Source organism: Schistocerca serialis, chromosome 2, assembly GCF_023864345.2.
Source record: "Schistocerca serialis cubense isolate TAMUIC-IGC-003099 chromosome 2, iqSchSeri2.2, whole genome shotgun sequence".
NCBI classification, from domain to species: domain Eukaryota; kingdom Metazoa; phylum Arthropoda; class Insecta; order Orthoptera; family Acrididae; genus Schistocerca; species Schistocerca serialis.
The window spans coordinates 75,918,735-75,944,004 of NC_064639.1; positions in this window are offsets into that span (position 1 = coordinate 75,918,735).

The window sequence follows — 25,270 nt, forward strand, 5'->3', positions numbered from 1 at the left end:
TCCCTTGGACCCTCTTGTTATCGATGAAACACAGAAATTGCATCCGAATTTAATACAAAAGGCACAATGCCAACTTAAGTACAAGAGGACTGACACTCCCACTTTCTATGATTTGAACCTCTCCTGTGAGTCCAGTTTTACATTCCGTTGCTTCACGTCAGGTTTACTGTATCCCTTGGACCTTATTATTGACGATGAAACACAGTAATTGCATCCGAATTAAATTCAAAAGGCACAATGCCGACATAAGTACAAGAGGACTGACTCTCTAACTTTCTATGATAAGTACCTCCTCTGTGAGTCCAGTTTTTGATGCCGATGATTCACTTCAGGTTTACTGTATCCCTTGGACTTTCTTATTGACGATGAAGCACAGAAATTGCATCCGAATTTAATACAAAAGGCACAATGCCGACTTAAGTACAAGAGGACTGACACTCGCACTTTCTGTGATTTGACCTCTCCTGTGAGTCCACTTTTAGATTCCGATGATTGACTTTAGGTTTCGTGTACACCTTGGACGTTCTTATTGACGATGAAACACAGAAACTGCAGCCGAATTTGATACAAAAGGCACAATGCCGACTTAAGTACAAGAGGACTAACACTCTCACTTTCTATGATTTGAATCACTCCTGTGAGTCCAGTTTTAGATTCCGATGCTTCACTACAGGTTTGCTGTATACCTTGGAACTTCTTATTGACGATGAAACACAGTAATTGCATCGGAATAAAAATTCAAAAGGCACAATGGCGACTTAAGTACAAGAGGACTGACACTCTAACTTTCTAGATTTGAACCTCTCCTGTGGGCCCAGTTTTGGATTCCGATGCTTCACGTCAGGTTTACTGTATCCCTTGGACCTTCTTATTGATGATGAAACACAGAAATTGCATCCGAATTTAATACAAAAGGCACAATGGCGACTTAAGTACTAGAGGACTGACACTCTAACTTTCTATGATTTGAACCTCTCCTGTGAGTCCAGTTTTGGATTCCGATGCCTCACTTCAGGATTACTGAATCCCTTGGACCTTCTTATTGACGATGAAACACAGAAATTGCATCCGAATTTAATACAAAAGGCACAATGCCGACTTAAGTACAAGAGGACTGACACTCTCAATTTCTATGATTTGAACCTCTCCTGTTAGTCAAGTTTTAGATTCCGATGCATCACTTCCGGTTTCCTGTATACCTTGGACCTTCTTAATGACGATGAAACACAGAAATTGCTTCCGATTTTAATACAAAAGACACAATGCCGACTTAAGTACAAGAGGACTGACACTCTCACTTTCTATGATTTGAAGCACTCCTGTGAGTCCAGTTTCAGATTGCGAAGCTTCACTTCAGGTTTCCTGTATACCTTGGACCTTCTTATTGACGATAAAACACAGAAATTGCATCCGAATTTAACACAAAAGGCACAATGCCGACATAAGTACAAGAGGACTGACACTCTAACTTTCTATGATTTGAACCTCTCCAGTGAGACCAGTTTTAGTTTCCGATGCGTCACTTCAGGATTACTGTATCCCTTGGACCATCTTATTGACGATGAAGCACAGAAATTGCATCCGTTTTTAATTCAAAAGGCACAATGCCGACATAAGTACTAGAGGAGTAACACTCTCACTTTCTATGATTTGAACCTCTGCTGTGTGTCCAGGTTTAGATTCCGATGCTTCACTTCAGGTTTACTGTATCCATTGAACCTTCTTATTGACGATGAAACACAAAAATTGCATCGGACTTTAATACAAAATGCACAATGCCGACTTAAGTACAAGAGGACTGTCACTCTAACTTTCTATGATTTGAGACTCTCCTGTGGGTCCAGTATTAGATTCCGATGCTTCACTACAGGTTTACTGTATACCTTGGAACTTCTTAATGATGATGAAACACAGTAATTGCATCGGAATAAAAATTCAAAAGGCACAATGCCGACTTAAGTACAAGTGGACTGACACTCTAACTTTCTATGATTTGAACTGCTCCTGTGAGTCCAGTTTTAGATTCCGATGCTTCACTTCCGGTTTACTGTATCCCTTGGACCTTCATAATGACGAGGAAACACAGAAATTGCATCCGAATTTAATACAAAAGTCACAATGCCGACTTAAGTACAAGAGGACTGACACTGTCACTTTCTATGTTTTGAACCTCTCCTGTGAGTCCAGTCATAGATCAGATTTTTCACATCAGATTTACTGTATCCGTTGGACCTTCTTTTGACGATGAAGCACAGAAATTGCATCGGAATTAAATTCAAAAGGCACAGTGCCGACTTAAGTACAAGAGGACTGACACTCTACCTTTCTATGTTTTGAACCTCTCCTGTGAGTCCAGTTTTAGATTCCGATGCTTCACTTCAGGTTTACTGTATCCCTAGGACCCTCTTGTTATCGATGAAACACAGAAATTGCATCCGAATTTAATACAAAAGGCACAATGCCAACTTAAGTACAGGAGGACTGACACTCCCACTTTCAATGATTTGAACCTCTCCTGTGAGTCCAGTTTTACATTCCGTTGCTTCACTTCAGGTTTACTGTATCCCTTGGACCTTATTATTGACGATGAAACACAGTAATTGCATCCGAATTAAATTCAAAAGGCACAATGCCGACATAAGTACAAGAGGACTGACTCTCTAACTTTCTATGATTTGTACCTCTTCTGTGAGTCCAGTTTTAGATGCCGATGATTCACTTCAGGTTTACTGTATCCCTTGGACATTCTTATTGACGATGAAGCACAGAAATTGCATCCGAATTTAATACAAAAGGCACAATGCCGACTTAAGTACAAGAGGACTGACACTCGCACTTTCTGTGATATGAACCTCTCCTGTGAGTCCAGTTTTAGATTCCGATGATTGACTTTAGGTTTCGTGTACACCTTGGACGTTCTTATTGACGATGAAACACAGAAACTGCCGCCGAATTTAATACAAAAGGCACAATGCCGACTTAAGTACAAGAGGACTAACACTCTCACTTTCTATGATTTGAACACCTCCTGTGAGTCCAGTTTCAGATTCCGATGCTTGACTTCAGGTTTCGTGTATACCTTGGACGTTCTTATTGACGATGAAACACGGAAATTGCATCGGAATTAAATTCAAGAGGCACAATGCCGACTTAAGTACAAGAGGACTGACACTCTACCTTTCTATGATTTGAACCTCTCCTGTGAGTCCAGTTTTACATTCCGATGCTTCACTTCAGGTTTCCTGTATACCTTGGACCTTCTAATTGACGATGAAACACAGAAATTGCATCCGAGTTTAATACAAAAGGCACAATGCCGACCTATGTCCAAGAGGACTGACACTCTAACTTCCTATGATTTGAACCTCTCCTGTGAGTCCAGTTTTAGATTACGATGCTTCACTTCAAGTTTACAGTATACCTTGGACCTTCTTATTGACGATGAAACAAAGAAATTGCATCCGAAATAAATTCAAAAGTCACAATGCCGACTTAAGTACAAGAGGACTGACACTCTAACTTACTATGATTTGAACCTCTCCTGTGAGCCCAGTTTTAGATTCCGATGCTTCAGTTCAGGTTTACTGTATCCCTTGGACCTTCTTATTGATACTGAAACACAGATATTGCATCCGAATTTGATACAAAAGGCGCAATGCCGACATAAGTACAAGAGGACTGACACTCTCAGTTTCTATGATTTGAAGCACTCCTGTGAGTCCAGTTTCAGATTCCGATGCTTCACTTCAGGTTTCCTTTATACCTTGAACCTTCTTATTGACGATGAAACATAGCAATTGCATCGGAATAAATACAAAATGCACAATGCCGACTTAAGTACAAGAGGACTGTCACTCTAACTTTCTATGATTAGAAACTCTCCTGTGGGTCCAGTTTTAGATTCCGATGCTTCACTACAGGTTTACTGTATACCTTGGACTTCTTAATGATTATGAAACACAGTAATAGCATCGGAATAAAATTTCAAAAGGCACAATGCCGACTTAAGTACAAGTGGACTGACACACTTTCTATGATTTGAACCTCTCCTGTGAGTCCAGTTTTAGATTCCGATGCTTTACTTCAGGTTTACTGTATCCCTTGGACCCTCTTGTTATCGATGAAACACAGAAATTGCATCCGAATGTAATACAAAAGGCACAATGCCAACTTAAGTACAAGAGGACTGACACTCCCACTTTCTATGAGTTAAACCTCTCCTGTGAGTCCAGTTTTAGATTCCGTTGCTTCACTTCAGGTTTACTGTATCCCTTGGACCTTCTTATTGACGATGAAACACAGTAATTGCATCCGAATTAAATTTAAAAGGCACAATGCCGACGTAAGTACAAGAGGACTGACTCACTAACTTTCTATGATTTGAGCCTCTTCTGTGAGTCCAGTTTTAGATGCCGATGATTCACTTCAGGTTTACTGTATCCCTTGGACTTTCTTATTGACGATGAAACACAGAAATTGCATCCGAATTTAATACAAAAGGCACAATGCCGACTTAAGTACAAGAGGACTGACACTCGCACTTTCTATGATTTGAACCTCTCCTGTGAGTCCAGTTTTAGATTCCAATGATTGACTTTAGGTTTCGTGTACACCTTGGACGTTCTTATTGACGATGAAACACAGAAATTGCATCCGAATTTAATACAAAAGGCACAATGCCGACTTAAGTACAAGAGGACTGACACTCTACATTTCTATGATTTGAACCTCTCCTGTGAGTCCAGTTTTAGATTCCGATGCTTCACTTCAGGTTTACTGTATCCCTTGGACCCTCTTATTGACGATGAAACACAGAAATCGCATCCGAGTTTAATACAAAAGGCATAATGCCGACTTAAGAACGAGAGGATAGACTCTCTCACTTTCTATGATTTTAACCTCTCCTGTGAGCCCAGTTTTAGATTCCGATGCTTCACATCTGGTTTCCTGTATACCTTGGACCTTCTTTTTGACGATGAAACACAGCAATTGCATCCGAATTTAATACAAACGGCACAATGCCGACTTAAGTACAAGAGGACTGACACTTTCACTTTCAATGAATTAAACCGCCCCTGTGAGTCCAGTTTTAGATTCCGATGCTTCACTTCAGGTTTACTGTATACCTTGGACCTTCTTAATGACAATGAAACACAGAAATTGCATCCGAATTTAATACAAAATGCATAATGCCGACTTAAGTACAAGAGAACTGACACTCTCACTTTCTATGATTTGATCCTCTCCTGTGAGTCCAGTTTTAGATTCCGATTTTTCACTTCAGGTTTGCTGTATCCGTTAGACCTTCTTTTTGACGTTGAAGCTCAGAAATTGCATCGGAATTAAATTCCAAAGGCACAATGCCGACTTAAGTACAAGAGGACTGACACTCTACCTTTCTATGATTTAAACCTCTCTTGTGAGTCCAGTTTTAGATTCCTATGCTTCACTTCAGATTTACTGTAACTCTTGGACCCTCATGTTTACGATGAAACACAGAAATCGCATCCGAATTTAATACAAAAGGCATAATGCCGACATAAGTACGAGAGGATAGACACTCTCACTTTCTATCATTTGAACCTCTCCTATGAGCCCAGTTTTAGATTCCGATGCTTCACTTCTGGTTTCCTGTATACCTTGGACCTTCTTATTGACGATGAAACACAGCAATTGCCTCTGAATTTAATACAAAAGGCACAATGCCGACTTAAGTACAAGAGTGCTGACACTTTCACTTTCTATGAATTGAACCTCCCCTGTGAGTCCAGTTTTAGATTCCGATGCTTCACTTCAGGTTTACTGTATACCTTGGACCTTCTTATTGACGATGAAACACAGAAATTGCATCCGAATTTAATTCAAAAGGCACAATGCCGACTTAAGTACAAGAGGACTGACACTCTCACATTCTATGATTTGAACCTATCCTGTGAGTCCAATTTTAGATTCCGATGCTTCACTTCAGGTTTACTGTATCCCTTGTACCTTCTTATTGACGATGAAACTCAGAAATTGTATCCGAATTTAATATAAAATTCACAACGCCGACTTAAGTACAAGAGGACTGACACTCTCACTTTCTATGATTTGAACCTCTCCTGTGAGTCCAGTTTTAGATTCCGATGCTTCACTTCAGGTTTACTGTATACCTTGGACCTTCTTATTGACGATGAAACCCAGAAATTGCATCCGAATGAAATTCAAAGGGCACAATGCCGACAAAAGTACAAGAGGACTGACTCTCTAACTTTCCATGATTTGAACCTCTCCTGTGAGTCCAGTTTTAGATTCCGATGATTCACTTCAGGTTTACTGTATCCCTTGGACTTTCTTATTGACGGTGAAACACAGAAATTGCATCCGAATTTAATACAAAAAGCACAATGCCCACTTAAGTACAAGAGGACTGACACTCTCACTTTCTATGATATGAACCTCTCCTGTGAGCCCAGTTTTAGATTCCGATGCTTCGCTTCTGGTTTCCTGTATACCTTGGAACTTCTTATTGACGATGAAACACAGCAATTGCATCCGAATTTAATACAAAAGGCACAATGCCGACTTAAGTACAAGAGGACTGACACTTTCACTTTCTATGAATTGAACCTCCCCTGTGAGTCCAGTTTTAGATTCCGATGCTTCACTTCAGGTTTACTGTATCCCTTGGACCTTCTTATTGACGATGAAACACAGTAATTGCATCCGAATTAAATTTAAAAAGCACAATGCCGACGTAAGTACAAGAGGACTGACTCTCTAACTTTCTATGATTTAAGCCTCTTCTGTGAGTCCAGTTTTAGATGCCGATGATTCACTTCAGGAATACTGTATCCCTTGGACTTTCTTATTGACGATGAAACACAGAAATTGCATCCAAATTTAATACAAAAGGCACAATGCCGACTTAAGTACAAGAGGACCGACACTCGCACTTTCTATGATTTGAACCTCTCCTGTGAGTCCAGTTTTAGATTCCGATGATTGACTTTAGGTTTCGTGTACACCTTGGACGTTCTTATTGACGATGAAACACAGAAATTGCATTCGAATTTAATACAAAATGCACAATGCCGACTTAAGTACAAGAGGACTGACACTCTACCTTTCTATGATTTGAACCTCTCCTGTGAGTCCAGTTTTACATTCCGATGCTTCACTTCAGGTTTACTGTATCCCTTGGACCCTCTTATTGACGATGAAACACAGAAATCGCATCCGAATTTAATACAAAAGGCATTATGCCGACTTAAGTACGAGAGGTTAGACACTCTCACTTTCTATGATTTTAACCTCTCCTGTGAGCCCAGTTTTAGATTCCGATGCTTCACATCTGCTTTTCTGTATACCTTGGACCTTCTTTTTGACGATGAAACTCAGCAATTGTATCCGAATTTAATACAAAAGGCACAATGCCGACTTAAGTACAAGAGGACTGACACTTTCACTTTCTATGAATTGAACCGCCCCTGTGAGTCCAGTTTTAGATTCCGATGCTTCACTTCAGGTTTACTGTATACCTTGGACCTTCCTAATGACGATGAAACACAGAAATTGCATCCGAATTTAATACAAAATGCATAATGCCGACTTAAGTTCAAGAGAACTGACACTCTCACTTTCTATGATTTGAACCTCACCTGTGAGTCCAATTTTAGATTCCGATTTTTCACTTCAGGTTTATTGTATCCGTTGGACCTTCTTTTTGACGTTGAAGCTCAGAAATTGCATCGGAATTAAATTCAAAAGGCACAATGCCGACTTAAGTACAAGAGGACTGACACTCTACCTTTCTATGATTTAAACCTCTCTTGTGAGTCCAGTTTTAGTTTCCTATGCTTCACTTCAGATTTACTGTATCCCTTGGACCCTCATGTTTACGATGAAACACAGAAATCGCATTCGAATTTAATACAAAAGGCATAATGCCGACATAAGTACGAGAGGATAGACACTCTCACTTTCTATCATTTGAACCTCTCCTATGAGCCCAGTTTTAGATTCCGATGCTTCACTTCTGGTTTCCTGTATACCTTGGACCTTCTTATTGACGATGAAACACAGCAATTGCATCTGAATTTAATACAAAAGGCACAATGCCGACTTAAGTACAAGAGTTCTGACACTTTCACTTTCTATGAATTGAACCTCCCCTGTGAGTCCAGTTTTAGATTCCGATGCTTCACTTCAGGTTTACTGTGTACCTTGGACCTTCTTATTGACGATGAAAGACAGAAATTGCATCCGAATTTAATTCAAAAGGCACAATGCCGATTTAAGTACAAAAGGACTGACACTCTCACATTCTATGATTTGAACCTCTCCTGTGAGTCCAGTTTTAGATTCCGATGTTTCACTTCAGGTTTACTGTATCCCTTGTACCTTCTTATTGACGATGAAACTCAGAAATGGTATCCGAATTTAATATAAAATTCACAACGCCGACGTAAGTACAACAGGACTGACACTCTCACTTTCTATGATTTAAACCTCTCCTGTGGGTCCAGTTTTAGATTCCGATGCCTCACTTCAGGTTTACTGTATACCTTGGACCTTCTTATTGACGATGAAACACAGAAATTGCATCCGAATTAAATTCAAAGGGCACAATGCCGACAAAAGTACAAGAGGACTGGCTATCTAACTTTCCATGATTTGAACCTCCCCTGTGAGTCCAGTTTTAGATTCCGATGATTCACTTCAGGTTTACTGTATCCCTTGGACTTTCTTATTGACGGTGAAACACAGAAATTGCATCCGAATTTAATACAAAAAGCACAATGCCGACTTAAGTACAAGAGGACTGACACTCTCACTTTCTATGATATGAACCTCTCTTGTGAGCCCAGTTTCAGATTCCGATGCTTCACTTCTGGTTTCCTGTATACCTTGGAACTTCTTATGGACGATGAAACACAGCAATTGCATCCGAATTTGATACACAAGGCACAATGCCGACTTAAGTACAAGAGGACTGACACTTTCACTTTCTATGAATTGAACCTCCCCTGTGAGTCCAGTTTTAGATTCCGATGCTTCACTTCAGGTTTACTGTATACCTTGGACCTTCTTAATGACGATGAAACACAAAAATTGCATCCGAATTTAATACAAAAGGCATAATGCCGACTTGAGTACAAGAGGACTGACACTCTCACTTTCTATGATTTGAACCTCTCCTGTGAGTCCAATTTTAGATTCCGATATTTTACTTCAGGTTTTTTGTATCCGTTGGACCTTCTTTTTGACGATGAAGCTCAGAAATTGCATCGGAATTAAATTCAAAAGACACAACGCCGACTTAAGTACAAGTGGACTGACACTCTCACTTTCTATGATTTGAACCTCTCCTGTGAGCCCAGTTTTAGATTCTGATGCTTCACTTCTGGTTTCCTGTATACCTTGGACCATCTTATTGACGATGAAACACAGCAATTGCATCCGAATTTAATACAAAATGCACAATGCCGACTTAAATACAAGAGGACTGACACTTTCACTTTCTATGAATTGAACCTCCCCTGTGAGTCCAGTTTTAGATTCCGATGCTTCACTTCAGATTTACTTTATACGTTGGACCTTCTTATTGACGATGAAACACAGAAATTGCATCCGAATATAATACAAAAGGCACAATGCCGACATAAGTACAAGAGGACTGACACTCTCACTTTCTATGATTTGAACCTCTCCTGTGAGTCCAGTTTTAGATTCCGATGCTTCACTTCAGGTTTCCTGAAAACCTTGGACCTTCTTATTGACGATGAAACACAGAAATTGCATCCGAATTTAATACAAACGGCACAATTCCAACTTAAGTACAAGAGGACTGACACTCTCACATTCTATGATTTGAACCTCTCCTGTGAGTCCAGTTTTAGATTCCGATGCTTCACTTCTGGTTTCCTGTATACCTTGGACCTTCTTATTGACGATGAAACACAGAAATTGTATCGGAATTTCATACAAAAGGCACAATGCCGACTTAAGTACAAGTGGAGTGACACACACACTTTCTATGACTTGAACCTCTCCAGTGAGTCCAGTTTTAGATCCCGATGCTTCACTTCAGGTTTACTGTATCCCTTGGACCCTCATATTGACGATGAAACACAGAAATCGGACCCGAATTTAATACAAAATGCATAATGCCGACATAAGTACGAGAGGATAGACACTCTCACTTTCTATGATTTGAACCTCTCCTGTGAGCCCAGTTTTAGATTCCGATGCTTCACTTCTGGTTTCCTGTATACCTTGGACCTTCTTATTGACGATGAAACACAGCAATTGCATCCGAATTTAATACAAAAGGCACAATGCCGACTTAAGTACAAGACGACTGACACTTACACTTTCTATGAATTGAACCTCCTCTGTAAGTCCAGTTTTAGATTCCGATGCTTCACTTCAGGTTTAATCTATACCTTGGACCTTCTTATTGACGATGAAACAAACAAATTGCATCCGAATTTTAATACAAAAGCACAATGCCGACTTAAGTACAAGAGGACTGACACTCTCACTTTCTATGATTTGAACCTCTCCTGTGAGTCCAGTTTTAGATTCCGATGCTTCACTTCAGGTTTACTGTATCCCTTGGACCTTCTTATTGACGATGATACACAGGAATTGTATCCGAATTTAATACAAAATTCACAATGCCGACTTAAGTACAAGAGGACTGACACTCTCACTTTCTATGATTTGAACCTCTCCTGTGAGTCCAGTTTTAGATTCCGATGATGGACTTCAGGTTTTGTTTACACCCTGGACGTTCTTATTGACGATGAAACACAGAAATTGCATCCGAATTTAATACACAAGGCACAATGCCAACTTGAGTACAACAGGACTGACACTATCACTTTCTATTATTTGAACACCTGCTGTGAGTCCAGTTTCAGATTCCGATGCTTGACATCAGGTTTCGTGTATACCTTGGACGTTCTTATTGACGATGAAACACAGAAATTGCATCCGAATTTAATACAAAAGGCATAATGCCGACTTGAGTACAAGAGGACTGACACTCTCACTTTCTATGATTTGAACCTCTCCTGTGAGTCCAGTTTTAGATTCCGATTTTTTACTTCAGGTTTTTTGTATCCGTTGGACCTTCTTTTTGACGATGAAGCTCAGAAATTGCATCGGAATTAAATTCAAAAGACACAATGCCGACTTAAGTACAAGAGGACTGACAGTCTCACTTTCTATGATTTGAACCTCTCCTGTGAGTCCTGTTTTAGATTCCGATGCTTCACTTCAGGTTTACTGTATACCTTCGACCTTCTTATTGACGATGGAACACAGAAATTGCATCCGAATTTAGTACAAAAGGCACAATGCCGACTTATGTACAAGAGGACTGACACTCTCACTTTCTATGATTTGAACCTCTCCTGTGAGACCAGTTTTAGATTCCGATGCTTCACTTCAGGTTTACTGTATACCTTGGACCTTCTTATTGACGATGAAAAACAGAAATTGTATCCGAATTTAATACAAAACTCACAATGCCGACTTAAGTACAAGAGGACTGACACTCTCACATTCTATGATTTGAACCTCTCCTGTGAGTCCAGTTTTAGATTCTGATGCTTCACTTCAGGTCTACTGTATCCCTTGGACCTTCTTATTGACGATGAAACACAGAAATTGCATCCGAATTTAATACAAAAGGCACAATGCCGACTTAAGGAAAAGAGGACTGAAACTCTCACTTTCTATGATTTGAACCTCTCCTGTGAGTCCAGTTTTAGATTGCGATGCTTCACTTCAGGTTTCCTGAAAACCTTGGACCTTCTTATTGACGATGAAACACAGAAATTGCATCCGAATTAAATTCGAAAGGCACAATGCCGACATAAGTACAAGAGGACTGACTCTCTAACTTTCTATGATTTGAACCTCTTCTGTGAGTCCAGTTTTAGTTTCCGATGATTCACTTCAGGTTTACTGTATCCCTCGGACTTTCTTATTGACGATGAAACACAGCAATTGCATCCGAATTTAATACAAAAGGCACAATGCCGAATTAAGTACAAGAGGACTGACACTTTCACTTTCTATGAATTGAACCTCCCCTGTGAGTCCAGTTTTAGATTCCGATGCTTCACTTCAGGTTTACTGTATACCTTGGACCTCCTTATTGACGATGAAACACAGAAATTGCATCCGAATTTAATACAAACGGCACAATGCCAACTTAAGTACAAGAGGACTGACACTCTCACTTTCTAATATTTTGAACCTCTCCTGTGAGTCCAGTTTTAGATTCCGATGCTTCACTTCAGGTTTACTGTATCCCTTGGACCTTCTTAGTGACGATGAAACACAGAAATTGTATCGGAATTTCATACAAAAGGCACAATGCCGACTTAAGTACAAGAGGAGTGACACACACACTTTCTATGACTTGAACCTCTCCAGTGAGTCCAGTTTTAGATCCCGATGCTTCACTTCAGGTTTACTGTATCCCTTGGACCCTCATATTGACGATGAAACACAGAAATCGCACCCGAATTTTATACAAAAGGCATAATGCCGAATAAGTACGAGAGGATAGACACTCTCACTTTCTATGATTTGAACCTCTCCTGTGAGCCCAGTTTTAGATTCCGATGCTTCACTTCTGGTTTCCTGTATACCTTGGACCTTCTTATTGACGAAGAAACACAGCAATTGCATCCGAATTTAATACAAAAGGAACAATGCCGACTTAAGTACAAGAGGACTGACACTTACACTTTCTATGAATTGAACCTCCCCTGTAAGTCCAGTTTTAGATTACTATGCTTCATTTCAGGTTTAATGTATACCTTGGACCTTCTTATTGATGATGAAACAAAGAAATTGCATCCTAATTTTAATACAAAAGTCACAATGCCGACTTAAGTACAAGAGGACTGACACTCTCACTTTCTATGATTTGAACCTCTCCTGTGAGTCCAGTTTTAGATTCCGATGCTTCACTTCAGGTTTACTGTATCCCTTGGACCTTCTTATTGACGATGATACCCAGGAATTGTATCCGAATTTAATACAAAATTCACAATGCCGACTTAAGTAGAAGAGGACTGACACTCTTACTTTCTATGATTTGAACCTCTCCTGTGAGTCCAGTTTTAGATTCCGATGCTGGACTTCAGGTTTCGTGTACACCCTGGACGTTCTTATTGACGAAGAAACACAGAAATTGCATCCGAATTTAATACACAAGGCACAATGCCAACTTGAGTACAACAGGACTGACACTATCACTTTCTATGATTTGAACACCTCCTGTGAGTCCAGTTTCAGATTCCGATGCTTGACTTCAAGTTTCGTGTATACCTTGGACGTTCGTATTGACGATGAAACACAGAAATTGCATCGGAATTAAATTCAAAAGGCACAATGCCGACTTAAGAACAAGAGGACTGACACTCTACCTTTCTATGATTTGAACGTCTCCTGTGAGTCCAGTTTTAGATTCCGATGCTTCACTTCGGGTTTACTGTATCCCTTGGACCCTCTAATTGACGATGAAACACAGAAATCGCATCCCAATTTAATACAAAATGCATAATGCAGGCTTATGTACGAGAGGATAGACACTCTCACTTTCTATGATTTGAACCTCTCCTGTGAGCCAAGTTTTAGATTCCGACGCTTCACTTCTGGTTTCCTGTATTCCATGGACCTTTTTATTGACGATGAAACACAGCAATAGCATCCGAATTTAATACAAAAAGCACAATGCTGACTTAAGTACAAGAGGACTGACACTTTCACTTTCTATGAATTGAAACTCCCCTGTGAGTCCAGTTTTAGATTCCGATGCTTCACTTCAGGTTTACTGTATACCTTGGACCTTCTTAATGACGATGAAACACAGAAATTGCATCCGAATTTAATACAAAAGGCATAATGCCGACTTAAGTACAACAGGACTGACACTCTCACTTTCTATGATTTGAACCCCTCCTGTGAGTCCAGTTTTAGATTCCGATGCTGGACTACAGGTTTCGAGTACACCCTGGACGTTCTTATTGACGAAGAAACACAGAAATTGCATCCGAATTTAATACACAAGGCACAATGCCAACTTGAGTACAACAGGACTGACACTATCACTTTCTATGATTTGAACACCTCCTGTGAGTCCAGTTTCAGATTCCGATGCTTGACTTCAAGTTTCGTGTATACCTTGGACGTTCTTATTGACGATGAAACACAGAAATTGCATCGGAATTAAATTCAAAAGGCACAATGCCGACTTAAGAACAAGAGGACTGACACTCTACCTTTCTATGATTTGAACGTCTCCTGTGAGTCCAGTTTTAGATTCCGATGCTTCACTTCAGGTTTACTGTATCCCTTGGACCCTCTAATTGACGATGAAACACAGAAATCGCATCCCAATTTAATACAAAATGCATAATGCAGGCTTATGTACGAGAGGATAGACACTCTCACTTTCTATGATTTGAACCTCTCCTGTGAGCCAAGTTTTAGATTCCGACGCTTCACTTCTGGTTTCCTGTATTCCATGGACCTTTTTATTGACGATGAAACACAGCAATAGCATCCGAATTTAATACAAAAAGCACAATGCTGACTTAAGTACAAGAGGACTGACACTTTCACTTTCTATGAATTGAAACTCCCCTGTGAGTCCAGTTTTAGATTCCGATGCTTCACTTCAGGTTTACTGTATACCTTGGACCTTCTTAATGACGATGAAACACAGAAATTGCATCCGAATTTAATACAAAAGGCATAATGCCGACTTAAGTACAACAGGACTGACACTCTCACTTTCTATGATTTGAACCTCTCCTGTGAGTCCAGTTTCAGATTCCGATTTTTTACTTCAGGTATACTGTATCCGTTGGACCTTCTTTATGACGATGAAGCTCAGAAATTGCATCGGAATTAAATTCCCAAGGCACAATTCCGTCTTAAGTACAAGAGGACTTACACTCTACCTTTCTATGATTTGAACCCCTCCTGTGAGTCCAGTTTTAGATTCCGATGCTTCACTTCAGGTTTACTGTATCCCTTGGACCCTCTTATTGACGATGAAACACAGAAATCGCATCCGAATTTAATACAAAAGGCATAATGCCGACTTAAGTACGAGAGGATAGACACTCTCACTTTCTATGATTTGAACCTCTCCTGTGAGCCCAGTTTTAGATTCTGATGCTTCACTTCTGGTTTCCTGTATACCTTGGACCTTCTTATTGACGATGAAATACAGCAATTGCATCCGAATTTAATACAAAAGGCACAATGCCGACTTAAGTACAAGAGGACTGACACTCTCACTTTCTATGATTTGATCCTCTCCTGTGAGTCCAGTTTTAGATTCTGAAGCTTCACTTCAGGTCTACTGTATCCCCTGGACCTTCTTATTGACGATGAAACACAGAAATTGCATCCGAATTCAATACAAAAGGCACAATGCCGACTTAAGTACAAGAGGACTGACACTCTACCTTTCTATGATTTGAACCTCTCCTGCGAGTCCAGTTTTAGATTCCGATGCTTCACTTCAGGTTTCCTGTATACCTTGGACCTTCTTAAAGACGATGAAACACAGAAATTGCATCAGAATTAAATTAGAAACGCACAATGCCGACATAAGTACAAGAGGACTGACTCTCTAACTTTCTATGATTTGAACTTCTTCTGTGAGTCCTGTTTTAGTTTCCAATGATTCATTTCAGGTTTACTGTATCCCTTGGAGTTTCTTATTGACGATGAAACACAGCAATTGCATCCGAATTTAATACAAAAGGCACAATGCCGACTTAAGTACAAGAGGACTGACACTTTCACTTTCTATGAATTGAACCTCCCCTGTGAGTCCAGTTTTGGATTCCGATGCTTCACTTCAGGTTTACTGTATACCTTGGACCTTCTTGTTGACGATGAAACACAGAAATTGCATCCGAATTTAATACAAACGGCACAATGCCGACTTAAGTACAAGAGGACTGACACTCTCTCTTTCTATGATTTGAATCTCTCCTGTGAGTCCAGTTTTAGATTCTGATGCCTCACTCCAGGTTTACTGTATACCTTGGACCTTCTTATTGACGATGAAACACAAAAATTGCATCCGAATTAAATTCGAAAGGCACAATGCCGACATAAGTACAAGTGGACTGACTCTCTAACTTTCTATGATTTGAACCTCTTCTGTGAGTCCAGTTTTAGATTCCGATGATTCACTTTAGGTTTACTGTATCCCTTGGACTTTCTTATTGACGATGAAACACAGAAATTGCATCCGAATATAATACAAAAGGCACAATGCCGACTTAAGGAAAGGAGGACTGAAACTCTCACTTTCTATGATTTGAACCTCTCCTGTGAGTCCAGTTTTAGATTCCGATGCTTCACTTCAGGTTTCCTGTATACCTTGGACCTTCATATTGACGATGAAACACAGAAATTGCATCCGAATTAAATTCGAAAGGCACAATGCCGACATAAGTACAAGAGGACTGACTCTCTAAATTTCTATGATTTGAACACCTCCTGTGAGTCCAGTTTCAGATTCCGATGCTTGACTTCAGGTTTCGTGTATACCTTGGACGTTCTTATTGACGATGAAACACAGAAATTGCATCGGAATTAAATTCAAAAGGCACAATGCCGACTTAAGTACAAGCGGACTGACACTCCACCTTTCTATGATTTGAACGTCTCCTGTGGGTCCAGTTTTAGATTCCGATGCTTCACTTCAGGTTTCCTGTATACCTTGGACCTTCTTAAAGACGATGAAACACAGAAATTGCATCCAAATTAAATTCGAAAGGCAGAATGCCGACATAAGTACAAGAGGACTGACTCTCTAACTTTCTATGATTTGAACTTCTTCTGTGAGTCCTGTTTTAGTTTCCGATGATTCATTTCAGGTTTACTGTATCCCTTGAACTTTCTTATTGACGATGAAACACAGCAATTGCATCCGAATTTAATACAAAAGGCACAATGCCGACTTAAGTACAAGAGGACTGACACTTTCACTTTCTATTAATTGAACCTCCCCTGTGAGTCCAGTTTTGGATTCCGATGCTTCACTTCAGGTTTACTGTATACCTTGGACCTTCTTATTGACGATGAAACACAGAAATTGCATCCGAATTTAATACAAACGGCACAATGCCGACTTACGTACAAGAGGACTGACACTCTCTCTTTCTATGATTTGAACCTCTCCTGTGAGTCCAGTTTTAGATTCCGATGCTTCACTTCAGGTTTACTGTATACCTTGGACCTTCTTATTGACGATGAAACACAGAAATTGTATACGAATTTACTACAAAAGGCACAATGCCGACTTAAGTACAAGAGGACTGACACTCACACTTTCTATGATTTGAACCTCTCCTGTGAGTCCAGTTTTAGATTCCGATGCTACACTTCAGGATTCCTGTATACCTTGGACCTTCTTATTGACGATGAAACACAGACATTGCATCCGAATTTAATACAAAAGGCACAATGCCGACTTAAGTACAAGAGGACTGACACTTTCACTTTCTATGAATTGAACCTCCCCAGTGAGACCAGTTTTAGATTCCGATGCTTCACTTCAGGTTTACTGTATACCTTGGACCTTCTTATTGACGATGTATCACAGAAATTGCATCCGAATTTAATACAAAAGGCACAATGCCGACTTAAGTACAAGACGACTGACACTCTCACTTTCTATGATTTGAACCTCTCCTGTGAGTCCAGTTTTAGATTCCGATGCTTCACTTCAGGTTTACTGTATCCCTTGGACCTTCTTATTTACGATGAAACACAGAAATTGTATCCGAATTTAATACAAAATTCACAATGCCGACTTAAGTACAAGAGGACTGACACTCTCACCTTCTATGACTTGATCCTCTCCTGTGAGTCCAGTTTTAGATTCTGATGCTTCACTTCAGGTCTACTGTATCCCCTGGAGCTTCTTATTGACGAAGAAACACAGAAATTGCATCCGAATTTAATACAAAAGGCACAATGCCGACTTAAGTACAAGAGGACTGACACTCACACTTTCTATGATTTGAACCTCTCCTGTGAGACCAGTTTTAGATTCCGATGCTACACTTCAGGTTTCCTGTATACATTGGACCTTCTTATTGACGATGAAACACAGAAATTGCATCCGAATTTAATACAAAAGGCACAATGCCGACTTAAGGAAAAGAGGACTGACACTCTCACTTTCTTTGATTTGAACCTCTCCTGTGAGTCCAGTATGAGATTCCGATGATTCACTCAGGTTTACTGTATCCCTTGGACTATCTTATTGTCGCAGAAACACAGAAATTGCATCCGAATTTAATACAAAAGGCACAAGGCCGACTTAAGTACAAGTGGACTCACACTCTCACTTTCAATGATTTGAACCCCTCCTGTGAGTCCAGTTTTAGTTTTCGATGCCTGACTACAGGTTTCGTGTATACTTTGGACCTTCTTGTTGACCATGAAACACAGAAATTGCATCCGAATTTAATACAAAAGGCACATCGCCGACTTAAGTACAAGAGGACTGACACTCTCACTTTCTATGATTTGAACCTCTCCTGTGAGTCCAGTTTTAGATTCCGATGCTTCACTTCAGGTTTCCTGTATACCTCGGACCTTCTTATTGACGATGAAACACAGAAATTGCATCCGAATTTAATACAAAATTCACAATGCCGACTTAAGGATAAGAGGACTAACACTCTCACTTTCTATGATTTGAACCTCTCCTGTGAGTCCAGTTTTAGATTCCGATGCTTCACTTCAGGTCTCCTGTATACCTTGGACCTTCTTAAAGACGATGAAACACAGAAATTGCATCCAAATTAAATTCGAAAGGCACAATGCCGACATAAGTACAAGAGGACTGACTCTCTAACTTTCTCTGATTTGAACTTCTTCTGTGAGTCCTGTTTTAGTTTCCGATGATTCATTTCAGGTTTACTGTATCCCTTGAACTTTCTTATTGACGATGAAACACAGCAATTGCATCCGAATTTAATACAAAAGGCACAATGCCGACTTAAGTACAAGAGGACTGACACTTTCACTTTCCATGAATTGAACCTCCCCTGTGAGTCCAGTTTTGGATTCCGATGCTTCACTTCAGGTTTACTGTATACCTTGGACCTTCTTATTGACGATGAAACACAGAAATTGCATCCGAATTTAATACAAACGGCACAATGCCGACTTACGTACAAGAGGACTGACACTCTCTCTTTCTATGATTTGAACCCCTCCTGTGAGTCCAGTTTTAGATTCCGATGCTTCACTTCAGGTTTACTGTATACCTTGGACCTTCTTATTGACGATGAAACACAGAAATTGTTTACGAATTTACTACAAAAGGCACAATGCCGACTTAAGTACAAGAGGACTGACACCTTCACTTTCTATGAATTGAACCTCCCCAGTGAGACCAGTTTTAGATTCCGATGCTTCACTTCAGGTTTACTGTATACCTTGGACCTTCTTATTGACGATGAATCACAGAAATTGCATCCGAATTTAATACAAAAGGCACAATGCCGACTTAAGTACAAGACGACTGACACTCTCACTTTCTATGATTTGAACCTCTCCCGTGAGTCCAGTTTTAGATTCCGATGCTTCACTTCAGGTTTACTGTATCCCTTGGGCCTTCTTATTTACGATGAAACACAGAAATTGTATCCGAATTTAATACAAAATTCACAATGCCGACTTAAGTACAAGAGGACTGACACTCTCACCTTCTATGACTTGATCCTCTCCTGTGAGTCCAGTTTTAGATTCTGATGCTTCACTTCAGGTCTACTGTATCCCCTGGAGCTTCTTATTGACGATGAAACACAGAACTTGCATCCGAATTTAATACAAAAGGCACAATGCCGACTTAAGTACAAGAGGACTGACACTCACACTTTCTATGATTTGAACCTCTCCTGTGAGACCAGTTTTAGATTCCGATGCTACACTTCAGGTTTCCTGTATACATTGGACCTTCCTATTGACGATGAAACACAGAAATTGCATCCGAATTTAATACAAAAGGCACAATGCCGACTTAAGGAAAAGAGGACTGACACTCTCACTTTCTTTGATTTGAACCTCTCCTGTGAGTCCAGTATGAGATTCCGATGATTCACTTCAGGTTTACTGTATCCCTTGGACTATCTTATTGTCGCAGAAACACAGAAATTGCATCCGAATTTAATACAAAAGGCACAAGGCCGACTTAAGTACAAGAGGACTCACACTCTCACTTTCAATGATTTGAACCCCTCCTGTGAGTCCAGTTTTAGTTTCCGATGCCTGACTTCAGGTTTCGTGTATACTTTGGACCTTCTTGTTGACCATGAAACACAGAAATTGCATCCGAATTTAATACAAAAGGCACATCGCCGACTTAAGTACAAGAGGACTGACACTCTCACTTTCTATGATTTGAACCTCTCCTGTGAGTCCAGTTTTAGATTCCGATGCTTCACTTCAGGTTTCCTGTATACCTCGGACCTTCTTATTGACGATGAAACACAGAAATTGCATCCGAATTTAATACAAAATTCACAATGCCGACTTAAGGATAAGAGGACTGACACTCTCACTTTCTATGATTTGAACCTCTCCTGTGAGTCCAGTTTTAGATTCCGATGCTTCACTTCAAATTTCCTGTATACCTTGCACCTTCTTATTGACGATGAAACACAGAAATTGTATCCGAATTAAATTCAAAAGGCACAATGCCGACATAAGTACAAGAGGACTGACTCTCCAATTTTCTATGATTTGAACCTCTTCTGTGAGTCCAGTTTTAGATTCCGATGATTCACTTCAGGTTTACTGTATCCGTTGGACTTCCTTATTATCGATGAAACACAGAAATTGCATCCGAATTTAATACAAAAGGCATAATTCCGACTTAAGTACAAGAGGACTGACACTCTCACTTTCTATGATTTGAACCTCTCCTGTGAGTGCAGTTTTAGATTCCGTTGCTTGACTTCAGGTTTTGTGTATACCTTGGACGTTCTTATTGACGATGAAACACAGAAATTGCATCCGAGTTTAATACAAAAGGCACAATGCTGACTTAAGTACAGGAGGACTGACACTCTCAATTTCTATGATTTGAACAACTCCTGTGAGTCAAGTTTTAGATTCCGATGCTTCACTTCAGGTCCACTGTATCACTTGCACCTTCTTATTGTCGATGAACCACAGTAATTGCATCCGAATGTAATACAAAAGGCATAATTCCGACTTAAGTACAAGAGGACTGACAATCTCACTTTCTATGATTTGTACCTCTCCTGTGAGGTCGGTTTTAGCTTCCGATTTTTCACTTCGGGTTTACTGTATCCGTTGGACCTTCTTTTTGACGATGAAGCTCAGAAATTGCATCGGAATTAAATTCAAAAGGCACAACGCCGACTTCAGTACAAGAGGACTGACACTCTATTTTTCCATCATTTGAACCTCTCCTGTGAGTACAGTTTTAGTTTCCGATGCTTCACTTCAGGTTTACTGTATCCCTTGGACCCTCTTATTGACGATGAAACACAGAAATCGCATCCGAATTTAATACAAAAGGCATAATGCCGACTTAAGTACGAAAGGATAGACACTCTCACTTTCTATGATTTGAACCTCTCCTGTGAGCCCAGTTTTAGATTCCGATGCTTCACTTCTGGTTTCCTGTATACCTTGGAAATTCTTATTCACGATGAAACACAGCAATTGCATCCGAATTTAATACAAAAGGCACAATGCCGACTTAAGTACAAGAGGACTGACACTTTCACTTTCTATGAATTGAACCTCCCCTGTGAGTCCAGTTTTAGATTCCGATGCTTGACTTCAGGTTTCGTGTATACTTTGGACCTTCTTATTGACGATGAAAACAAGAAATTGCATTCGAATTAAATTCAAAAGGCACAATGCCGACATAAGTACAAGAGTACTGACTCTCTAACTTTCTATGATTTGAACCTCTTCTGTGAGTCCAGTTTTAGAATCCGATGATTCACTTCAGGTTTACTGTATCCCTTGGACTTTCTTATTGACGATGAATCACAGCAATTGCATCCGAATTTAGTTAAAAAGGCACAATGCCGACTTAAGTACATGAGGACTGACACTTTCACTTTCTATGTATTAAACCTCCCCTGTGAGTCCAGTTTTAGATTCCGATGCTTCACTTCAGGTTTACTGTATACCTTGGACCATCTTATTGACGATGAAACACAGAAATTGCATCCGAATTTAATACAAATGGCACAATGCCGACTTAAGTACAAGAGGACTGACACTCTCACTTTCTATGATTTGAACCTCTCCTGTGAGTCCAGTTTTAGATTCCGATGCTTCACTTCAGGTTTACTGTATCCCTTGGACGTTCTTATTGACGATGAAACACAGAAATGTATCCGAATTTAATACAAAAGGCACAATGCCGACTTAAGTACAAGAGGACTGACACTCTCACTTTCTATGATTTGAACCTCTCCTGTGAGTCCAGTTTTAGATTCCGATGCTTCACTTAAGGTCTACTGTATCCCTTGGACTTTCGTATTGACGATGAAACACAGAAATTGCATCCGAATTTAACACAAAAGGCACAATGCCGGCTTAAGTTCAAGAGGACTGACACTCTTACTTTCAATGATTTGTACCTCCCCTGTGTGTCCAGTTTTAGATTCTGATGCTTTACTTCAGGTTTACTGTATCCCTTGGACCTTCTTATTGACGATGAAACACAGAAATTGTATCCGAATTTAATACAAAAGGCACAATGCCGACTTAAGTACAAGAGGACTGACACTCTCACTTTCTATGATTTGAACCTCTCTTATGAGGCCACTTTTAGATTCCGATGCTTCACTTCAGGTCTACTGTATCACTTGGACCTGCTTATTGACGATGAAACACAGAAATTGCATCCGAATTTAATACAAAAGGCACAATGCCGACTTAAGGAAAAGAGGACTGACACTCTAACTTTCTAAGATTTGAACCTCTCCTGTGAGTCCAGTTTTAGATTCCGATGCTTCACTTCAGGTTTCCTGTAAACCTTGCACCTTCTTATTGACGATGAAACACAGAAATTGTATACGAATTAAATTCAAAAATCACAATGCCGACATAAGTGCAAGAGGACTGACTCTCTAACTTTCAATGATTTGAACCTCTTCTGTGAGTCCAATTTTAGATTCCGATGTTTCACTTCAGGTTTACTGTATCCGTTGGACTTTCTTATTGTCGATGAAACCCAGAAATTGCATCCGAATTTAATACAAAAGGCACAAGGCCGACTTAAGTACAATAGGACTGACACTCTCACTTTGTATGATTTGAACCTCTCCTGTGAGTGCAGTTTTAGATTCCGATGCTTGACTTCAGGTTTCGTGTATACCTTGGACGTTCTTATTGACGATGAAACACAGAAATTGCATCCGAGTTTAATACAAAAGGCACAATGCTAACTAAAGTACAAGAGGACTGCAAACTCTCACTTTCTATGATTTGAACCTCTCCTGTGAGTCCAGTTTTAGATTCCGATGATTCACTTCAGGTTTACTGTATCCCTTGGACTTTCTTATTGACGATGAAACACAGAAATTGCATCCGAGTTTAATACAAAAGGCACAATGCTGACTTAAGTACAAGAGGACTGCACACTCTCACTTTCTATGATTTGAACCTCTCCTGTGAGTCCATTTTTAGATTCCGATGATTCACTTCAGGTTTACTGTATCCCTTGGACTTTCTTATTGACGATGAAACACAGAAATTGCATCCGAATTTAATACAAAAGGCACAAGGCCGACTTAAGTACAAGAGGACTGACACTCACACTTTCTATGATTTGAACCTCTCCTGAGAGTCCAGTTTTAGATTCCGATGCTTCACTTCAGGTCTACTGTATCACTTGCACCTTCTTATTGACAATGAACCACAGAAATTGCATCCGAATGTAATACAAAAGGCTTAATGCCGGCTTCAGTACAAGAGGACTGACAATCTCACTTTCTATGATTTGAACCTCTCCTGTGAGTCCAGTTTTAGTTTCCGATTTTTCACTTCAGGTTTACTGTATCCCTTGGACCTTCTTTTTGACGATGAAGCTCAGAAAATGCATCGGATTTAAATTGAAAAGGCACAATGCCGACTTAAGTACAAGAGGACTGACACTCTACCTTTCTATGATTTGAACCTCTCCTGTGACACCAGTTTTAGTTTTGCGATGCTTCACTTCAGGTTTACTGTATACCTTGGACATTCTTATTGACGATGAAACACAGCAATTGCATCCGAATTTCATACAAAAGGCACAATGCCGACTTAAGTACAAGAGGACGGACACTTTCACTTTCTATGAATTGAATCTAACCCTTGAGTCCAGTTTCAGATTCCGATGCTTCACTTCAGGTTTACTGTATACCTTGGACCATTTTATTGACGATGAAACACAGAAATTGCATCCGAACTTAATACAAAAGGCACAATGCCGACTTCAGTACAAGCGGACTGACACTCTCACTTTCTATGATTTGAACCTTTCCTGTGAGTCCAGTTTTAGATTCTGATGCTTCACTTCAGGTTTACTGTATCCCTTGGACCTTCTTATTGACGAAGAAACACGGAAATTGCATGCGAATTTAATACAAAAGGCACAATGCCGACTTAAGTTCAAGAGGACTGACACCCTCACTTTCAATGATTTCAACCTCTCCTGTGAGACCAGTTTTAGTTTCCGATGCTTGACTTCAGGTTTCGTGTATACTTTGTACCTTCTTACTGACGATGAAACACAGAAATTGCATCCGAATTTAGTACAAAAGGCACAACGCCGACTTAAGTACAAGGGGACTGACACTCTCAGTTTCTATGATTTGAACCTCTCCTGTGAGTCCAGTTTTAGATTCCGATGCTTCACTTCAGGTTTCCTGTATACCTTGGACCCTCTTATTGACGATGAAACACAGAAATTGCATCCGACTTTAATACAAAAGGCACAATGCCGACTTAAGGAAAAGAGGACTGACACTCTCACTTTCTATGATTTGAACCTCTCCTGTGAGTCCAGTTTTAGATTCCGATGCTTCACTTCAGGTTTACTGTATCCCTTGGACCTTCTTATTGACGATGAAACACGGAAATTCAATCCGAATTTAATACATAAGGCACAATGCTGACTTAAGTTCAAGAGGACTGACACTCTCACTTTCAATGATTTGAACCTCACCTGTGAGTCCAGTTT